At 37.8% G+C, this 12,876-nt stretch overlaps 1 long non-coding RNA gene across 1 annotated transcript in view; it reads left to right on the forward strand.

The window, feature by feature from the left end:
* The first annotated feature begins 417 nt into the window (after positions 1–417).
* Positions 418–12,876, forward strand: part of LOC122355493 — a 65,220-nt gene continuing 52,761 nt past the window's right edge. The window contains exon 1 of the long non-coding RNA XR_006252224.1: positions 418–537. This is a non-coding gene — a long non-coding RNA (uncharacterized LOC122355493). The remainder of the gene's footprint in view (positions 538–12,876) is intronic.

A 12,876-nucleotide genomic window follows, 5' to 3' on the forward strand; every position in this document is an offset into this window, starting at 1 on the left:
TGCAAGTTATTAACTATTTAATTTCACAATTTAATTATATATATATATATATATATATATATATATATATATATATATATTTTTTTTTTTTTTTTTTTTTTTTTTTTTTGGAACTATCAAATGCTGAACTTCGTGACCGCGAGATCAAAGAAACGTGTCGCAACTCTGTAACAACAAAAATTACGCCACATTAAAAGTGCGCCAAAACGGTAATTATTGTTTGAATTGAAACGTACTAAATTTGAAAGCTGAGGCTTTGTATCTCATCACAAGCAGGGATGGCGTTTTTGGCGTTAGATTTACATGGGCAGCGTGAAAGCGTGAGGCGGAGCCTGAAAGCGTGAGTCTCGCGAGAGAGTTGGGAACCCTGCTTCAATCATCAACCGAGCACCGTCCACGACTTTACTGCGCGACAAACAACACGGAAACATGTCGAAAAGGTTAGCTAGAAGAAATCAGATCGGCCGAGCTGAACGCTTACTCCAAGGGAGGATGATCTGACAGGATTGTTATTATGAGGTGAATCACATCTAACATGTAAGTTATAATAAAGACAAACTCGCCATGAGTCACAATGAAGATGTATACATTTCAGTTTCAGCAGTTTAATTCCAGCTAGTCACTAATCCAATAATACAATTGCACATCATATATAAAAAGCCAGTTTGTTTTTTTACGCACATGAAGAAAGACATTACTTCATAAACGACATAGTCGTGAGATGAAACTTCAGACAACAAAATACAATACTTTATTGAACCATTTCTGATAAGAAGTGTGCAAACGTAAGCATTTTGGCGATTATTTCTGTCCAGTCTGCTCGTTTTATTGTGTTCCATTGATAGCTTTTAAGGCATAATGCTGACTACTACAAAAATATTGGATTTATAGTAACATGTATTAAACATGGGATGTTCCTTAAACTTTTCTTCACTTCACTTTCCTTTCCTTCCCTCATTGTAAATAGAATCCTTGTCATTGAACTGCTCATTTCAAGGACACTTAAATGATTCGAAGGCATCATTACAGTTAAGAGCATGTGTTAAGAGCATCTGTAGTGGTAAAACGAGGAGCGAGGCTTCCGCCACTTAAACACTTCGGCCAATCAGACGTTCTGTCAAGCACATGAGGGGAAGTGTCAAGGTATTTGTGCTGTGATTAACATAAGTGCTTTCCTCTGTTCCGGCGCTGGTATAACTAATTAAAAAAGCCAATTATCCCACTCAAACTGGATTTCCAAGAGACACGTCCCAAAGGTTAACAGGCAGCTTTAATCTGTTTTCACCAAGCTCCCTGGCTCAGACTGACTGTATCTAACCACCACACAGCAAGCGTTTATCACAAGATCTGATCCCAAAGGGACACACGCCGCTCCCATTGGCTGAACATCTCATGAATAAACAGGAAGACGTATCTCGTCTAGGTTTAGTTCTAAAACAGGTTACTTGAATCACAAGGATCTCTTAGATAAACGTATTTGTACATTAGCACAGATTGACATTCACGGTCACCTTTTGCACTGAATTTTAACTAGCTCTGCACAATTTCCCAGCGACTTGCACTAACGTTCTCTAACCATAACAAATCTCAGAGGCCTGATCTTTGGGTGGAAGAATGTTGCCCAGCTAAGGACTTGCTCGGCCTGCAGACCAAACTTTTCCATCATCCGGCCTGCCACGACATATTCACTGTAATCTAGCAGATCAAAGGAGAACAGGCCAATCGGATTCCCGTAATCCAGTTTAAGGGTGACTTTTGTGCATATTATACTGGTGAAAAAAGACAAAGCTGATTTATTTTATTTTTTTTAAGCCTTTACCTTCTAGTCAAGTTATTACATATTAACCTTTGAAAAGCAAGAGCACCATTACTGTTTGTTTTATATTTTATTACTGACTCGTTCAGTAAGAATTGTTTCAATATAACTCATCAGAATGTGGATATTTGTCACCGCGTTTTTTAAAACCCTGTTCTTTTTCTCATGGAAACATCTCTGTGTTCTCAGACTGTGAAAGGAGACGTTGCCATTGTACTCGTAGACGCTTGTGTAAATGGATTATTCACCCTTTACTCCAATTCATGAGGTTCAACTCACCAGGCCGACAATAAGGAGATCTATATTTAACAGTAGCATAGCTGTGGAATGCAGCCGTCCGCCAGACATCTTAAGAATGACAATTAGCATATTGTGTCTGACAGCTCAATCATATTGCACGGCCCGTGCGGAGATCAGGGCTTTGATTCGCTTAAGTAGGGAACAATTACAGACTGTGTCTCCGCACGTTTTTTTATAGAGCTCCCTGTACTATCACACTGTACTGTAGTTTACACCCCCCTCAGCACTCACACAGCTTAGCAGGCAGACAGATGGTGTTCAATGCACTGAGATGTCGACGAATGTGCGAATATGTTCCAGGCAGGACGGGTTGAAGCTTAAAGGTATTTTTTTTTTAATAAGACACATTCTCAGTAACTATACTTACTTTCGGCAAATGGTATTTTCAGTCATATTGTACATTAAGATTTGCCTTCAGACAAAACACAAAACCCAGCATATTCTCAGCAAATTACACTGCCAGATCCGTTCAAAACAGTGCAACCATGGCTAATTGGAAAAATCTGGCAAAGGTTACACCAAAGAGCTTAAAGACTTGCATGCAAGTTAAAATTGCTTTGGTTAACAATATTGGCTTGGAGTAGTGTAGGTGGTACCAGGGTTGCCAGGTCTGTGTACCAAAACCAGCTCAATTGGTAGTCAAAATCATGGCCAAATCCAGCCCAGTCATGTTCTGGGGGGGGAAATGGCTATCACAATTGCTCTACATTTATATTCTGGGGTCAAAATCTCATATAGGGGTTCATTCTTAATCTTGTTCGGGGACAGGGGTTTTGCTTCAATAGACAATAGACTAAAAAAATATCCCACAGCAGCATTTTAAAAGTAGCCCAATTTTAAAGGAAAACCACTGATTTGACAACATGTTATGCACTATTTAGAAACTGCCAGTTAAATGCAACATTATTGCTTTATTTCTCATGACCAGCCTTTTAAGTTATTTGGTGCTACCTGACAGGTTTCACTGTTCAAACAAATGAAGGTCTTTTGCAAAACGCATCCCACATAATTTCAAGCAAATTTGGCGGCAGTACTCGGGAGGATGACTGCAGTTCGTCCTTGCTCTCTGACACAACACAAACATTTACTGGTTTATATCACTTTGACCCACATTAGATGTGTCAGTGTATTTTGTTCTGGAAACCTGCCTCTCATGTTCCGTTCTATTTTTGTCTGTAAGATTTCAAGCCCTGACATGCAAGAGTTACTCAGTTTAGACAAATTACCATGTTTTGCTTGTTTGAATTCTTTTTGTAATCCTAACCCTGAGTTTTAGCTCTTCATGTATATTTAATATCACAAATAATCTCATTCCTTCTCTTTTTCTCTTACTCCAAATAACTGTGCAGTGACACTAAAAGACCACTTAAAAGCCTGATGTTATATTTAATACTTCTGGTTAATGTTATATTTAAATACCTTCCAGAACATGGTTTGTTTACATATGTCAGAGTTTGTTGGTAGAACTTTGTGGCATTTTGTTTTGTACAGTAAGAATTGTACAATAACTATATTACATGTTGTGGTTAATATGACAGAAATGGCATTGTAAATCTTTTTTGGGGAAAAGAAAATGGCTGACTTCTTTGTTCAGTCCAGGTTAAGCATATCTAGTTATCATTTATGTGATCATGTGATTTTTTTTTATTTAAATTTTTTTTTTTGTAGCTTCATTGCAAATACATATAATAATAGTAATATGTGTTTATTTATTTACGTTTATTTGTTTTATTTATTATCTTAAGAGCAAAAATGAAATTATGTTCTTAAGTTAATTTCTTTTTGTTTTATTAAATATATTTGACAACAAGACGTAAACGTGATAAAACATTCATATTAGTGGTTCTGTTTGTATATAATTTTTTCGAAACCCTTGAATAATGATCAAAACACTTGAATAAGGAGATCATTGATGTCCACTAACATTAATTTCTCTATGCAAACTCGCTTTTAAGAATTTCACTAATGGGTCTAATAGTGACTGAAAGCAATCGTCAATCTGTATTCAGCACTTTGTGTTGTGTGTGCAAATTTCCATGTTTCAGCACTTGAATTGCTGCCATTTTCCTCTGAGTGGGTCCAGATGAGCTAGGGTGGTCATCAGGCCCATAGAACCCATTTATCAGTTCTGCTTTTAACACACCAGATGAAAACTGATGCGAATCCAACTCACTGATTAATGTGGTTTCTGTGCCATGGTTTCGAAAATTGTACCCCATGCTGTACTTCACTTCTTGTTTTCCAGTGTGTCTAGACCAAGTATTTTAAAGTGAGCAGGAGAAAGAGATTTTAAGAATTGGAGGACGCAACCTGTGGGATAGACTCCCCCTAGTGGCAGCTGCTGCAACAGCACACAAAGGCACTAGTGCGATTGTCTTTATTAAGGAGCTGATAAACTAAGAGATCAGGGTTAAGACTCAGATCAGCGTTAGCCACAGGGGACAGGTGTGACTGATCTCCCCTCTGTCTGCCAGGCGGTCGGGCTGGTGGGTCCAAGCCTGGGTGCTGTCTGGGGTACTTGCCCCTGGGACGAGTCTAAGGGAGCCTCGGGGAGCGGATTGCGAGGTCTTGGGGTGCCGACCTCATGGGGGTTCCCAAAGCCCCTAACCAACCCCCACCAGACTTTGAACCCGTATCATAACAAATGGGGCGTAAATTATAGACATGCAGCCGTTCCTGCTGGTGTGATTTGTTCTTGTGTTTGCAAAGGTGCAAAGGCTGCCGCTTGATCAATCATGTGGAAGAGTAATTGTATTTGTATGAGTTCATATTTTGGTCCCCATTTCAAAGCAATTTGGTGACATTTACCGAAACTGACTTCAGTGCAATCACTGACGTATAACGCTCAAATAAAACACAATACCCAACTCAAAAGGTCGTTCAAATTGTTTGAGATTGGCTGGTTGATTTTTTTTTTTTTCTTTATTGAATTTATGTTGAAATTCCCAACAGGCTGAGCTGGAACCTTTGCGTTGCACAAAAGCATTCTGGATCCTTTTAAGAAACCCCAGTCTTTAACCGTTCCATACGTTCACTGAATGACTGCATCATTAAAATCATTCAAGAACATTCAAGCATTTGCATGTGACCGCACTCTCTTCGTCTCACCCTCATCAGTGCACTCAAATTTCACCGAAATGAGCGTCACAAAATAACACATCATGGAAAATGTTTTCCGAAAGAACCTCATCAAAACAGCAACCAGATTTTTAGAAAGCTAGCCAGCTTCGTCCATTCTAATTGAATAAGATGTTCTTGAGTGAACTTTGCTGCATGTCCTGATTTGTCTCGGTGATGGCACCATTTGTTTTTTGACTCTCTGCAAAGTTTAACACTTTATAAGTTTGTTATGTAGACATTTGCAAAGCCAATAGTTGTAGTTCATGGATAATGTGCTCTAGTAACAATAACGCATTATGATCACAAATTTATTGTTAGTTCATGACACTTAATGCATTAACTAATGTTAAAGTATATAATAGAACTTGACTAGGAAATGAAACTATGAAATAGAACTTATGAAGTGGGGTTATACTTTATTTTAAGGTGTACTTGTTACAATTGTACATTTAAGTAATGACAAATATTAGTTAACTACATGTACTTGTATGGTTAGGGTTACTTGCATGTAATTATGCATAATTGTTGTTATTATGATAATAAATGTGTAATGTGTAACAAGGGCACGTTTATTTATATCTTTCAGTCATTTAATTATCTCAAATAATTCCCAATATTCTCAGAAACAAGTCTTGACATCTGAAACTTGCTTTTAGTTTGAAGGATTCTGCAAATGACTTTACCAATAAAATGTACTAAAATTAAGAATGTTTTGTGAGCCATAAGCACATGTAATTTAGATTAGAATTTATTTATTTTTTAACTTTTATGTGTGTTTGAGAGAGGTGGAGACTCTGCCAATGATTAATGAAGTACTGATGCATAAAGGGACCCCATGGGGACACGGGTCACGTCCCCAGATCACGTACTGTCACACCTGCTTGCCAGTCACCCTGGACTCTTTTCCCTGTCTTTCTATGTCACCCTCTCTTTCTCCCTCCATGTATCTGCATGATATTTAAAGGAGGTGGCACCATAGAAAATCAGCTCTAATGAAACAGGAAAGGGGCACCCACAAGAGCAGCGGAGCAAATTGCACCCATGTTTATGTTACATGGCGGAGATGAAAGACGCTGGTCGGTTGATGATTGATGGGCCGGCAGTATTGCACAAATTCGGGTTGGTCAGTCGCAAAGGATCCTAAGATGCCGATAGGGACGGTCAGGATCTTATGAGTGTGGAGGTGGTCTTTCCTGGAGGTAATTAATCCCTATGGACCCCAGATGCCACTGTAAATTTGGTGGCTGGTGGCCTAATAGAAGTGTGGGTGATGAGGAAGTTTCTGGAAGCCCATATGGCAGCTGGTACGGGGTGAATATGGCAGGATGGGCATATTTGGCCAACACATTGGGCCTGTTTGAGTCACTGGTGCCAGTGTGTGTGAGGGGTTTGTCATACTAAGTGGCACCAGAATGCATTGCTGCGTCAACTACTTCTTCCGTGTGTGTGTGTGTGTGTGTTTGGGACACGATGATTAATGAGTCTACAGATGCATACAGACAGGCACTGGAGCTGTGACAAATAAACAGTAAATCTCAATCTATTTTTTTTCTGTGTCGCGCACATACACAGCACGCTCAGAGTTTCTTTGCTGGAAACTGATCTTGACAGCGACACCTGTTTTCCTTGTTAAAGTCTACCGCTTTCGATAGCTGACATTTCTGCGTAATAACATCAGAACTTCGGAATCTGTTTCCTAATTTCATAACGCATGCAGTCAAAGAGAGATTGCACTTGCAGCCAGGCATTCATATTAGCATATAATTGATTTACTGGTGAACGATTAGAGTAATATTCATCAAAGCTTTCCTTCTTTGGGTGTTATTGTCTGTGTGCGATACATTAGAAACCATATTAATATTTTGTTTCCATTAGTAGACTGCATTAGTACGTGTCAAAACTGTATATGCCTTTTGGCCGGGGCAAAAAAAAAATCAAGACATATACATTTTTCTTTTTCTTTTCTCATTCTCGCAATTGAAATGCAAATTGGCAATGGAAAAGCTCTTAGAGCAAATAATAGTTAATAGGATAACTTTCTGCAGTTTTAAACTCTGTAATGGATTAAAGAGTCAAAGAAAAAACATAGAATTAAAGAATAAACATTAAGCCAGACTGTTCTAGAAAATACCTTTTTTGTTGGCAAATTGGAGAACGACCATAAGCGAGGGGGAAAAAGCTCTCAGACATTAGACATCAGTGTTCAGAATTGAAGTCGAAATTGCCCTGGTTACTCTACCGCATTGCAGTAATGGGGTTTTCACATCATTGTTCTTGTACTCGAGTTTACAACCCAGTGCTTTCGCATTGCCTCTAACATCTGTCTTGTTGTAGACGTCTGTTGATAACTACATTTTGTTACTCTACTGTTGTTTCTCCATTATTTTTCAACTTAAAATAACTGTCGCTGACCCGATTCGTAATTAATACCGAAAAGGAGATTACACAGGCTTCAACATTGCTTGGAAACGTGCAAAGTTAACCTCCGTTGACGTCAGTGCAATAATAAAAGCATCAAAAGGTTCGACAGCATTTCAGATCATTATTCATCCGTGTTTCTGAATAATCCGTCATAAATTTTCTGTGTCGTACTTCATTGTACGCCTTTATTCATACAAATATAGCCATGACTGCATAGACTTAGTCACGCTGGCACTGACATACCATTCCAGAGTCATGAGCGCTCGCTCTGGTTATGGGATGTCTAATCTCTTTCCCTCTCTCTCGCTTCGAGATATCCTGCGTCGAGTAGTTATTCTTGGATGCTGAGGCAGTATGAAGCTTATTTCCCCTGCTGCAATCTCAGGCTGATAATGGTCTGTCATTAAGGCTGAGGCATGTGGTACAGTGGGAGGAGGTTGAGTCAAACCAGCATCACCACATTAGGTAGGAACGACGATGAATCTGAACTCTAACATGCACAGGCCCACATGCAGGAACAGTTACAGTGAACAATGACATGTTCTTTGAATGTTGGAACAAATATGCTTTAGAATTGTGTTTGTGTAGCGATTTGCGGCGACATCAACGGCAGCTGGAATGCGTCATGCAAATAAGGAACAAAATTACATCAACTATTAATGAGCGAGGCGTAATGGAGCACATTGTGGAGCTTTTTAATGCAACTTGATATTATAGTATACTGATTTCTAAAGTTAATCGTTTACCAGGCTTACTAAAAATTCTAAAATACACCAAACAGCTTAGTAGGTAAGGGATATTTAACAGCTAGCCGTGCGTATGTATAGCTATATAAATATAATCTATTAAATAGTTCACAAAAAAAATACAATTCTGTCATTTATTTACCCTCATGCCTTTCCAAACCTCTATGACTAACTACTCCAGACAATGCAAAATATATTTTTCATTTTAAGACTGTTTGAGTCCAAAAGTAAAAAACAATCTAAATATCATATGTGTGTGTTTGTTCCATAGAACAAACAATACGGTTTTGGAATGACATGAGTTACTGCTGCATGCAGATCTGCCTAATATAATCAGAGAGAGGAAAAAAATGCATACACGCATTGTAAATAAGAGATTGATTGTGTAGTTAGTAGATGATTTATCGTCAATTTTATAGTGTTTCAAGAGTGACAAAATGTGTAAAAAATCATGTGAGTGGATCCACTAAATAATATCTAGCAGCTTCTACAATTAAAACACCTTTTTAGTGCTATTAAAATAGTTTTTTTTTACTCTAAAAAATACTTCAAAACATTTAATGCATTATCATTTAATTGTACTTGCTTTACTTCTTCAGTACATTACAGTATTAAAATTTGTTATTATATATATGTATGTATGTATGTATGTATATGTATTTGTCAGCTTTTTCCACCCATGATGCATTTGTATCCCTATTCCTACTTTGACTTTTTTCATACAGTATTTAGCCTCTTAAATACCTTTTGAGAATTGTATGCTCTCACAGAGTCACATTTTGTGCATTCAAATTAGGTCATTATCCAGGCTGTTCTCCGCGGTTCTTCTGTGTTCTGTGCCTGTCATACTTATGACGGCAAACATACATGTAGCACCCATCCAAATGTTCCAACCAGATGGGTTTAGCTCACAGATTGTTCTCTCATAACTCTAACAGACTACTCGTCCATATGTCCAGACCAGCTGATACATGTGAACATGTTCTCTGACACATTTGGAGGAGTCTTGTCAATGGGTCAATGGGTTCTTAAAAAAATTCAGATCTAACCGATTTCCACTGTATGGACGAAACAGCACATAGTTCTTCAAAATAACTTTTTGCGATTTAATTTTTTAAAAATTAATTTACCTAATGTTGTTCCACAGTTTATTTTACATAATTTTTTTTAATTGTCTCTTTTACCTTTGTTTTTGTGCAAAATTTGAATTACACCTGAATTACATTTTTTTAACACAATAGTTTTGTGATTTTAAAAAGAAATGCATACGAAAGCATGGAACAACATAAGGGTGAGTGAAAGATAACTCTTCATTTTTGGGGGAACTATCTAGTTTAGTTTGGAGAAATGTGTACACTTGACTGAATAAAACAAACTGGTTTGTGCGCAGTTAAAACCTTATAGATAACACAATGGTCTCAAAAGAAATGGCGGTTTTTACGGTATCGTTTAACTTGGGCACTGTTTCAGAGATTATTCATTGAAGAAAACATTTTGAAGTTTTAATGTCATTTGATTCAAAAGTTCTGACATTTATAAGCATCACTCAAAGATTAACGAATTGAGCCACCCATTTGCTTTCAAAGGAGATGACCCTCATTACAGAAATGAGCCTCTTTTCCTTATAACTGACAGAATGCTTTATTGTAGCACTTCCATCATCTCTTTCTTACACGCCGGACACGAGCACACTTTATAATAAAGATGATGCACGTCACATAGCGATGGCCGTCCTTAGCGTAGCTGATCTGTCAGTCTCTCCCCGTGGTCTCTGTCGGTAGGGCTGTCGTGCTGTGATAAGCCCTGTGGCATTTTCATCACTGTTCTGGCTGCACAGACTGCATTTCCATAAGAAAAGACAGAAAGCCCACAACGCTGGAGACCTCCCCTCAAAGCCTTCGCCTCATGTTCAAAGTTCGGATTAGCAATCTGTCCTCTCAAATCCCTTCAAACTGGCCTGAGCCCGGCAGACCCAGATGCATCAGGCATTCAGGAGATAACTGGGGTGTGTGAACGGGGACAAGGGAATGTGGGGTGACGGTGGAGGTACCTTAACATATCTCTGGTGTCCCTGCGCAAATAGCAGTCATGGTGTAGCATAGATGACCCCTGACCCTTAAAAAAAAAACCTTTCACAAAGGTCACCCGACGTTTGCTGGTCCTGTCGGGTGATACACCCACATAGTCATCAGTGTACAAATTGGGTTTGTTATCAGTTCTCCCTGTGAAGGTCTCTTTATCGCGCATTATGTATGCATGATGAAGATGCCATGGACGTTGTACGGACATCAGAGTCTGACTAAATCCCATTTTTCATTTTAAAAAGAGGCCGTGAAGGATAGAAGCGCATTCTGTTGAGTAGGTTGTACCTGTTTTGCTCGTTGATTCTGTCAGTGCAACATTTTTCTAAAACATTGCCAAAGGAAAAAAACTGATAAAACGTGTGTTGTGAATATAGGATGTGTCAGAACAGAACAGCTTGAAAACAAAATAATAGAGAAGCTAGTGTTAGTTTTTAAAAAGAATGTAATGTATATGATGCATTTTATGCCTATTAAAAAATAAATAAATAAATGATGTCTATCGCCAACAGGTACACCTTCATGCACAAAATCAGAAACACACCAACCTATGATTTTTGTTTTTTTTGTGTGTGTATATATATATATATATATGATTTGAAATATGAAATACAAGTCTTTTATGGTGGTAGAAAGTAAACAGTCATTTATATCAGCTAGAGAAAGAGTTTTGCAGATGGTCGAGCCTCTCTTGATCTGTCTCTCTTTCTCTGTCTCTTTTGAGAAAAAAATCCCTGGTGTGTGGTTGATTTTGTTGTTTTTTTTTTTTTTCAATACAAGTCTAAAGTCGAAGCAAAATGCCATCAGCATCACTGCATCTAAAAGACAGATAACTATTTTCAAATGAAGCTCTCAGCTCAGACAGTCCTACTATTTGCAAACACTCTTCAGGTGAGAGTGGTATTATTTAAATGCTGGCTTTTATTGAAACGGTATGTAGAGAGAATGATGCAGCGGGCTAATTTCACTCACGCTAGGGTGCTGAAACTAATCTGAGATCCATTCGATTGTCAAATGCTACAAATCGCTTCAAAATGAAAATCATGAACCACATCACACTTTATTCAAACATTACAGGGGCTGCGATCTGTCTTGGAGAGGTTTAAAAGCCTGTCTTTGTAATTGGAACAAAATATGCAAACTATCTTGTTGCTATTATCATATTTCATGCTGTTTTCCTTTGCAAAAGAGAAATGATTTAGAAAATTCTTAGGGAGTAATTATTCATCCAGACATGTTTGGAGCATATGGACAATGCAATATATATATATATATATATATATATATATATATATATATATATATATATATATATATATATATATATATATATATATATAAATACTTATTTATTTATTTGCATTTAAACAAGACTTATAACACTTAATGCCTATATAAAGTGCAATTGTCAGGTTTTGTTCTGAATCTTTATAAAGCCTGATAATTTTTCTATTTGTAAAAAATGATGCCCTAATTATAGCTTTGAATAGTTGGCTCATTAAATTGATGTAATCCGAGATTCTAATTAACATGGAGCTTAATTCCATGTAGTTAAATTTATGAATTAAATATTGACCTAATTAAATACACCGCAATTAATTGGAAGGAGATATCTTGTATTAGACAACATCCTTTGGGATGTCGTTGCGCAAGAGAAAGAGGTATTATTTTGTATGTCATTGTTCAGGAATGATTTATGTTACAGTCCTGGTCAAGTGCAAACTATGTAGTTATTATAGCAATTACAATAACTGGTTACTAACCCTGACCTACCCCTAAACCTAACCTTAACCCATGCAGTTACCATGTTCTATGTTCTTGGGTTTCTTTAAGTACACTGTAAGTACACGTACCATAGAATAAGTATGTAATTTTAATATGTAAGCTATTTTAAAAACTGTATAAATTGGAGAAGATGGACTTGGATTACTTGTAATGCACGATATGGCAGCTGTATAATAGAAATTTTAGAGCCAGAAGAGCCAGTCATCTGGAATTTCGCTCAGTAGACACAGGCTGTGCCCATTATCTTCAGATGGTCACCAAGTGGACTGACTTGCTTTATATGGCATTACTATCATTCTCGCTGCACCATGGGGCGAGGTAGGGTGTTCATCAGCTAGATTGCTTTGGAAAGTAATGTGGCTTCTGGCGTTTCTCCAAACCAAATTTGCACCCATTGCTTATTGCAGCCAGAGAGTGCAATGTTAATATCTTATCATTCTGGGCGCATCCTCAGTGCACTTGTCTCTGAGCTCTAATGAGGCCTAATGTTTCAACAGCATCTAATGGAGGACAAATGCACTCAGAGCCACAGAATTAGCACAGAATCACAGACCGCGCTCCACCTCGCCACTGCTACAGGGATTCATTAGTCAGGGTAAATATTAAC

Source organism: Puntigrus tetrazona, chromosome 12, assembly GCF_018831695.1.
Source record: "Puntigrus tetrazona isolate hp1 chromosome 12, ASM1883169v1, whole genome shotgun sequence".
Taxonomy (NCBI): Eukaryota; Metazoa; Chordata; class Actinopteri; order Cypriniformes; family Cyprinidae; genus Puntigrus; species Puntigrus tetrazona.